Below are 9451 nucleotides of genomic sequence, written 5' to 3'. Positions count from 1 at the left end.
GGACATGACCCCCATGTTAAGATGTGTGTGAGACACTTCTGTGTTTCATTTACTTAAAGACCTATATAATGAAGCTGCTGTATAAAAAAAAGAAAAAAACAGCTGTACACAACATTAAAAAGTCCTTTGAATAAAGAAAAGCACAATCAAATAGTCTTGATGAAGCAGATTGTGGTTTTTGAGATTAATTAGATGATTAGGAATACCTACATACCACCACAACTGTAGTGGTGCTTATATCAGACAATGATGAGACCCACTACAGGGAGGAGATCCAGCACTGACCAAGTGGTGTTCAGACAACAACCTGGTCTTGGACACAAGGAAAACCAAGGAGGTCATTGTGAATTTCAGGAGATCCAGGAAGACAACCCATGCTCCTGTCCTCATACACAGAGAGGATGTAGAGCAAGCTGATAACATCAGTCTCCTGGGAATCCACATCACCACTGACCTCAAATGGACCCTGAATGCCTCTCACCTAGTAAGAAAAAAAAAACACTGCAAAGACTTTATTTCCTCAGGAGGCTCAGATGAGCTTAATTCCATTCTCAGCTGCTGACAAACTTTAATAGAACCACCATAGAGAGGATTCTTTGTCTCAGTATGGTGGTCTGGAATGGCAGCTGCACAGTGCAGGACAGAAAGGACTTGGTCAAGGTGGTAAAGAAAGCTCAGGGGACTGTGGGACGCCCTCTGCCAAATCTGGACTCTGTTTATGCTGGTCGCCTTCACAGAAAGGCTGGCAGCATTGCTGCAGATTCAACCCACCCTGGAAACAAACTGTTTGTGCCTTTGCCCTCAGGAAGAAGGTATACGTTGATAAGAACTGGAACCACCAGACTGAGGAACAGCTTTTTTCCCCAGAACTGTAAACTCTGTACATCCTCACACACACTCACTTTAAAAAGCTTGAGATAACATGGAACTGACACTGCACCTTGCAATGCTGCATTTTAATCAGTCTGCTGCATATGTATTTTCTTATTTTTAATGTATTCTTAATATTTTTTAATGCACTGTATGTTTTACTGTCCACGTCTTTTAATGTTGACTCTCAAGCTGGTATTACCAACAAAAATTTTGTTATGTCACTGGTGAGAATTAATTGCATAATGACAATAAAGATTCTTGATCTTGATCTTTAATTTGACTGTTGTGTTTTTTTTTTATTGTTATAGAGGAATGCTTAAAGCTACCTTGTGCAGTTTTGCATACATTTTTTTTTTTTTGGACATCTATCAATGCTTTCCTGTGTGGGTTCTTGCTCAAAACAAACACCAATAATAACAGTCAGTATTGTTGAAACAAAAGCTAAAACTATGATAACTAAATAAATAAATAAACTGACAGGTGACTTACAGCCGTGTAAAGCAACCAATAAGGTACCAGAACAGTTTCGATCAGTAAGTCAATTGCATCCGACAGAATTGGTCACATGAATAAAGTTCATCCTCCAGCTCCCTCTGTCCCACATTGCAATCAAAAATTCTTTGCTTTCAAGACCAGTTTCTTCTTCTAGCACCTTCCTTAGTTTTGTGCTAGGCCTTCCAGCCCTACTGATGGTATCAGGTTTCTACAACAGTACTGGACAAGCTGCTTCATTGTGTCTTACCACATGTCCAGCAAGGGCTAGTCTTTGTTGTCTAATGATGGTTGACAAGCATGGATGTGAGCCATATAGCAACTGGTTGGTGAGGTCTGATTTCCAAGAGATGTTTTGTACCATCCGTAACATTCTGGTATAAGTCCCATCAATTCTTTTTGAGAGTGTCTTCATTCATGACCAGAAGTCAGATCCATAAATCAAGATGGATTCCACTGACGCCTTGAATACTCTCATTTTGGTTGGCGATTTAATTGGAGATACCCATATTTTTGACAGAGTGCAATGCTCCCCAAGCTTTACCAGTTCTTGTTTCTATATCATTTGTTGTGTTGTCGTAGCCTCCAAGACATAGGAAATCATTAACTTTTTCAATTTCTGATCCATATAGTGCATGCAATGTCTCCTCAGATGTTGGGTTAAGGTGCATGAACTTTGTCTTTCCAGCATTCAGGAGGAGTCCAGTCTGTCGTGTTTCTCGCTCTCCCTGATGCAGAAGGTCTTGTGCTTCACTGAGAGTGTTTTCCAGGTGGGCAATGTCACCTGCGAATGCAAGTTCTGGGAGGACTTCTTCATGGTGACTAGGAAAAAATGGGAATCGTTCACATGTGAAATCAGCAACAAAGAAAACTCCAGCAACATAAGATTGACATTTAGAAAGCAGCAAGCATTTTAAGCTCATCTTGTTGAATGCTGCCTCTTGAACAGGTCGTTATCGAAAATGAGAACTAGTTCTCAACTAACTTACCTGGTAAAATAAAGTTTAAACAAATAAATAAATAAAATAGGCCAGAGAGATGGTGAGGAAGGGAGAACACCCATTTAATTTCTCTGTCATCAAACAGTGCTGTTTTCAGATGTGTAGTGTGCATTACAACATCATGGACATGTATTCTGCTATTGACTATTAGGCATATTTACTCCGCCAAGGAATGCGGCAGAGTTATGTGACGATTGCCTTTGGTTTGTCTGTCTCTTTGTCTGTGTGCAACATTACTCCAGATCGGACTAACAGATTTTGCTGAAATTTTCATGGAAGGTCAGAAATTACACAAGGATCAAGTGGTTAGATTTTTGCAGTGATGTGGCTTATAGTCTAAATCAATGGATTTGTTAAAGATTTCTGTATCATTGCGAGACAGCCGCATGGCGTAACTGTAACTACAACAACAAGTGAACACTACAAATCGACTGCTACACTTTTTTTTTTTTTTTTTTTTTAAAGATTTCATCCGTTGGAAATCATACAACGACTGAGCAGCCTTGGCGGAGTTTTGCGCTCTCTGAGTGCTTTTCTTGTTTCTACTGTAGTCAGTTGTTTTGGAGTGAGTTGTCTTGAGCATCTGACCTTGAATCTTGGCCTGTGTGATAAAGATAAGATAGATAAGATAAGTCCTTTATTTCTCCCCACGCCAGGGAAAATTGACATTGTTACAGCAGCTTATGTAGCAATAGACATAGTAATAGAAATAATAATAATAATAGAATAGTAGTAATAATATTTACAATATGTACAGGGGTGAGAAATGAGGATGAAATAGTACAGTATTGACACACTGTAAGACAATGCAGTATAAAGTGGCTTAAAAAAATAAAGTTTAAGAAGTGCAAAGATGCAATAATGTCTGTGCAAATTTTATGGTTTGGGGTGGTAATGATATGAGTCCAGTTTATGTTAACATCAGCCAGTGATGCTGATGTTGTTCAGTCTTCTAGCAGATGGAATGAAGCACCTGTGATAGCGTTTCTTCTTGCAGGGTGGATGTCTCAGTCTGCTGCTGAAGGAGCTGCTTAAAGACCCCACAGTGTCATGCAGTGGGTGAGAGGGATTGTCCATGATGGATGTGAGCTTTGCCAACATCCTCCTCTCACCCACCTCCTCTATGGAGTCCAGGGAACAGTCCAGGACAGAACCAGCCCTCCTGACCTTCTGTTTAGTCTCTTTCTGTCCCTTTCAGTGCTCCCTGCTCCCCAGCAGACCACTGCATAGAAGATAGCAGATGCTACCACAGAGTCGTAGAATGTCCTGAGCAGAGTCCTGCACACTCCAAAGGACCTCAGTCTCCTCAGCAGGTGGAGACGACTTTGGCCCTTCTTGTACAGAACCTCTGTATTGTGTGTCCAGTCCAGTTTATTGTTGAGGTGAACACCCAGGTATTTGTATGTGTCCACCATGTCAATGTCCAAACCCTGGATGTTCACCAGTGCAGTCTGGGGTGTCGTCCTCCTGCTGAAGTCCACGATCATCTCCTTCGTCTTACCGGCGTTGAGCTGCAGATGGTTTCACTCACACCAGTCAGCAAAGTCAGAGATGACCGTCCTGTACTCCTGCTTGTCCCCCTCAGATACCCGACAATGGCTGTATCATCGGAGAACTTCTGGAGGTGACAGCTCCCAGAGTTATAATGGAAGTCCGATGTGTACAGGGTGAAGAGAAAGGGGGAGAGCACTGTCCCCTGTGGGGCCCCCATGCTGCTGACTACCACATCAGACACACAGTCCTGAAGCCTCACGTACTGTGGTCTGTTGGTGAGGTAGTCGACGGTCCAAGCAGCCAGGTGACAGTCTACTCCCGCTCCTTCAAGCTTCACCCTGAGCAGAGAAGGCTGGATGGTGTTGAAAGCACTGGAGAAGTCAAAGAACATGACCCTCACAGTGCTGCCAGGGTTCTCCAGGTGAGTCAGCGATCTGTGCAGCAGGTAGACCACTGCATCATCCACTCCAGTGTTTGGTTGGTAGGCGAACTGCAGTGGATCCAGATACTGGCTCACCTGGGGACGGAGGTTCTTGAGGACGATCCTCTCCATGGTCTTCATCAGGTGAGAAGTGAGGGCCACAGGTCTGAAGTGGTTAGGCTCCCTGGGGTTCCTGGTCTTAGAGACAGGAACCAGGCAGGAAGTCTTCCACAACAGAGGAAAGTACATATTGTTATGTCAGTATGTTTCTATGTAGCTACAGGGACATCGGCAGGCTTTTATGAGCTAACATTAAGTTGCATTTAGCAACAAGAATAATATAACAGTCCTTAAATAATTAGTTGTCTGGCTTTAAGTTGCAAGATAAGCTCTTTTTTTTCTTTGTCCTTTTTTAGGTGTGCATTCAAAAGTAAAACCAAGCAAAGTGCAACTGAAGAGGGTCTATAGTTCTTTAAAAGCGTTATATTTGTCAGAAATTCTAAATGTTTAGATGAAGCTTTTACCCTCCTTTCTGTTTCAGCAAGACAACTGCCTTGATAGGGTAAATTTCACTGAAATTATCACATCTGTACAAACAGGAGTAGGACCCAAGGACACACAACTCCTCACTGGGGTAAAAGTCCAAACAACTTATTGTACAACAAAGCACAATTATCAGGCAGAGATATCCCAGATGCATGGGCAAAATCGGTGGTCAACACAGCCAAGGTTCAAAAACACACACTAAGCACTAGGAATCACAAGGAATCACAGAAGAATATTCCACCTGTTAGTAGGGTTAGGGTTAGGTTAGGGCATTATTTCAAAGATGTTCAAATGTTTGCTTGTCTAAATAAGTAGTATGTTTTCACCACCATTTTTTTTTTACCATTGTCTGTTTAATTTTTACTCCTGCATTTTTTGCTAGTTTTATCAGATACAAACATGACTCAAGAAGTATTTCAGAATAGCCCCTGAAACATGAAAAAGCTTCCAGTCTTTGCTGCATTCCTGTGAGACCCAAAGAGAGAGAAAAGGGGAGTGTGGGTACTACTGGGTCTATAATAACAGCAACAGCAATTTATAATAACAGCAACAAGTATAATTAAAACCATGAAACACTTTGTAGTGACTAATTTCCTTTCATCACATACATCCTCGTGACAACTCTTGGATTATGCTTCCCTGCATCGCTAGCAATTGGTATGCTGTATGTTTGTGTACATAACTACACATACACTACACACTTTGAGGAACTCCTGAACCCGGTAAACATGTCCTCTGTGGGGGAGACACAGCCTGAAGACTCTGGGGAATCCTCGTCCATATCCGTGGCAGAGGTTGCCGAGGTAGTTAAAAAGGTCCTCGGTGGCAAGACGCCAGGTGTGGACAAGATCTGCCCTGAGATGCTGAAGGCTCTGGACATTGTTGGACTGTCTTGGCTGACACGTCTCTACAATGTCACATGGGCATCGGGTACGGTATCTGTGGAGTGGCAGACCGGGGTGGTGGTCCCCATTTTCAAAAAGGGGGACTGAAGAGTGTGTGCCAACTACAGGGGTATCACACTTCTCAGCCTCCCCGGGAAAGTTTACTCTTGTGGGGTTGGAAGGGAGGCTCTGATCGATTGTCAAACCTCGGATTCAGGAGGAACAATGCGGATTCCTTCCCGGTCGTGGAACAGTGGACCAGTTCTTTACTCTTGTGGAGCTGCTGAGGGGGTCATGGGAGTTCGACCTGCCAGTCTACATGTGTTTTGTGGATCTGGAGAAGGCCTACGACCGTGTCCCCCAAGGGGCTCTGTGGGGGGTACTGCGGGAGTATGGGGTACCAGGCTCACTGATACAAGCCATTCGGCACCTTCACAACCAAAGTGAGAGCTGTGTCCGCATACTCGGCACAAAGTCAAACTCATTTCCAGTGGGTGTTGGACTCCGCCAGGGCTGCCCCTTGTCTCCGATCCTGTTTGTGATTTTCATGGATGGGATCTCAAGGCACAGTCGGGGTGAGGAGGGTGTCTGGTTTGGGGACCTCAGGATCGCATCTCTGCTTTTTGCAGATGATGTGGTTCTGTCGGCTTCCTCACACCATGACTTTCAACATGCACTGGAGCGGTTTGCAGCCAAGTGTGAAGTGGCGGGGATGTGGATCAGCACCTCCAAGTCCGAGGCCATGGTTCTCTGCCGGAAACTGGTGGATTGCTCCCTCTGGGTTGGGGGGAGTTGCTTCCCCAAGCAAAGGAGGTCAAGCATCTTGGGATCTTGTTCACGACTGATGAGAAAATGGAGCGTGAGATGGACAGGTGGATTGGTGCAGCGTCAGCAGTAATGCGGGCGTTGTATCGAACTGTCGAGGTGAAGTGGGAGCTGAGCCGTAAGGCGAAGCTCTCAATTTACCGGCCCATCTATGTTCCAACCCTCACCTATCCTCATGAGCTCTGGGTAGTGACCGAAAGAACAAGATCGCGGATACAAGCGACTGAAATGGGCTTCCTCCGCAGGGTGGCTGGGCTCAGCCTTAGAGATCATGTCCGCCTGGGAGGAGACCCCGGGGTAGACCTAGAACTCACTGGAGGGATTATATAGCTTGTCTGGCCTGGGAATGCCTCGGGATCCCCCAGGAAGAGCTGGAAAGAGTTGCTGGGGGGAGGGATGTCTGGAGTGACCTGCTTCGCCTGCTGCCTCCGACCCCAGATAAGCGGAAGAAAATGGATGGATGGATGACTTTGACATAAACTAATTTTTAACCTTAAATTATGCATTTTTTTATTATTAAAACTCATATTAAAAACTCAAGGCCTGCTTTCCTAATAGTTGGTTTTCATGTGGGCAAGACTCTCTTTTGGTATGTTTTCTAATTCCCTCAGTTTTCTGCAGTGTGTGCCTGTGCATGTTTTGTACAAAGCATTGCCAGCACCCTACTGCTCTGAGGGTTCTTATCTCAGAAAGCCCTGCGGACCTAACAAATGTCAATGCCCTGCAGTTCTAGATCTGCACTCTGTTAAAGATCGTCCAAACACTGCCTGGGGGTTGGTGGCTCCCCCATACATTGGTTGCAATGCCACATTTCTCCTTTCATTCACAAAAATCTAACACTTCAGCAGACAAGGTTTGATGGAACCTTCAGCCTTCTTATCTTAGGGACTTCCATTGCAGACAGGAAGCTGCAGTAGAGAAGATGTCTCACTCTAATGTATTAACACACTGGATTCTACTCTCCTACTTGGCAGAAATAAATTATTGCTCCTCTCAAATAATGGTAAAAAAATGTTTTTGTTATGATCCTGCTCTAGCCCCTGCCCTTCTTCTTCCTTCTTCCTCTTTTTTCCTCCTTTTTCCCTTGGTTCCTGATCTGTTTCTGTTTTGACCTGTCCCTTTGGCTCCCTCTATATGTCACCACTCTCCCTCTTTTCTCTCATCCCTGTGTCTTGCTCTCCCTGCTCACCTGCCTGCACTCAGCTGATTATTGCAGGTGACTCACATTGCAGTAATCAGCTCACCTGCCCTCAATATCACCTACTCACTATTTAAACTCTGCTCAGTCACTCATTCCCCATCGGACCATCGATTCTGTTCCCCTCCTAGATACTGTTCCCCACCAAGCCTGCAATTTCCGGACTCCCTGAGCCCCATGGACTCTGCTGCTTTCCCCCCTCTTGGACTCTGTTGTGTTCCTGTTGTCTGTTCAAGGATTTTCCCCAGCCTGTTTTCCCCTCGGTTGCCAGTTTCCCCATATTGTGAGTATCCCTCTCCAGCTTAGTTTTGTAATTCAGTTCAGTCTTGTAAAACTTCTGTTTTTGTATTCATAGAGTTTGCTTATCGAGTTAGTAGTTTTGGTTTGGTTCTTTCCCCCCAGTTCAGTTCTGTATTTATGTATTGGTTAGTTATTTGGTTAAATAAATCTCTTTCAGTTATTCATTGGTCTGTCAGTTTCTGTGAGTCTGCAATTGGGTTCTCCGGCTTTCCCCCGTAACGGTTTTGACATAGAATGTGTTGAACTAAAACTTTCATGTAAATAAAACATTTAGCGAGAAATTACCCCTACCAAATAGTGGATAGTTTAAATACTTCTATTGAACTTATAATGGAAAGTTTCGATAAAAAAGTCAATGCAGTAGAACCAAGAAGGTTATCATTTTTATCCAACACATTATCCCTTGTCCAAAACCTGGTCACAACATTGCTTAACTTCTTGTTTTTAAGATGAGCTATATTGAAAGTAGCCAATGTAGGCAAAGAAAAATTGCAAAAATTAAAACCTTATTAATTACTCTGTCTTAAATGCTGGCACAACTATAACCAGCTATATTTCTGTAGCAGTGGTCAGTTGTTTGTCCATCCTACCACTGACAGACTATTTGGGTCAGTGGCTATTAATATGTGGACTGCTGTGTATGGTTTTTGTTTTATTTTGGAACCTAATTGACCTCATGAAAATGAGATTTCAGAGACCTCAACACTTGGCCAAACTCCTTGTGCAGATTCTATTTTCCTTAAACTAATGCATTCAACTTCTGTTCCATGTTCCATGCAGCATCAATGGGTTTGCACATGTACTAAAGGCCACCAAAATTTAAAAAAAATAAATAAAACAGTGGCCATGCTCAGAATCTATCTGAATTTGCCTCTGAGTGTCAGGAAAGTAGTCTTTAGCCCCAACTTATGCAGAATAAAGTGATATTAATCAGACTCCACACAGCTTTCAACACAAGCTCCAACGCAAGGACATTTTTTATTAAAGATTTAATCCATTGGAAATGATACGTCAACTGACCAGCCTTGGCGGAGTTATGCACTCTCTGAGTACTGTTTCTAGTTTGAACCTGCCATGACCCCCCACAGTCATCTGAAACAGTCCTGTAAGGAATTAAGAATGTCTTGATGATGGATGTCAGATGAGAAAACACTCTTGTAGATATTTTATAATAATATTAGTCCTTAAATATTTTGTACAAGGAATTTCTTAACTGATTTGTATCGGCACATACCATAAGCCCAATCCTTTGTTTAATGCTCTGCGTGCTAATAAGAAAGTGCCCATAGTCTGAGTGACTGTTTCTTCAGGTTGCTCCGACACTTAACAGAAAGAAGCTCTATCTGGTGGTACAGCCCAGCTAACCTATAAAACATTTTTGGATATGCATAGAGAGAATAACAGTTTTTGCTGTTTT

The sequence above is a fragment of the Amphiprion ocellaris genome, chromosome 20 (assembly GCF_022539595.1).
Source record: "Amphiprion ocellaris isolate individual 3 ecotype Okinawa chromosome 20, ASM2253959v1, whole genome shotgun sequence".
NCBI classification, from domain to species: Eukaryota; Metazoa; Chordata; class Actinopteri; family Pomacentridae; genus Amphiprion; species Amphiprion ocellaris.
This window is presented reverse-complemented; position numbering follows the sequence as displayed.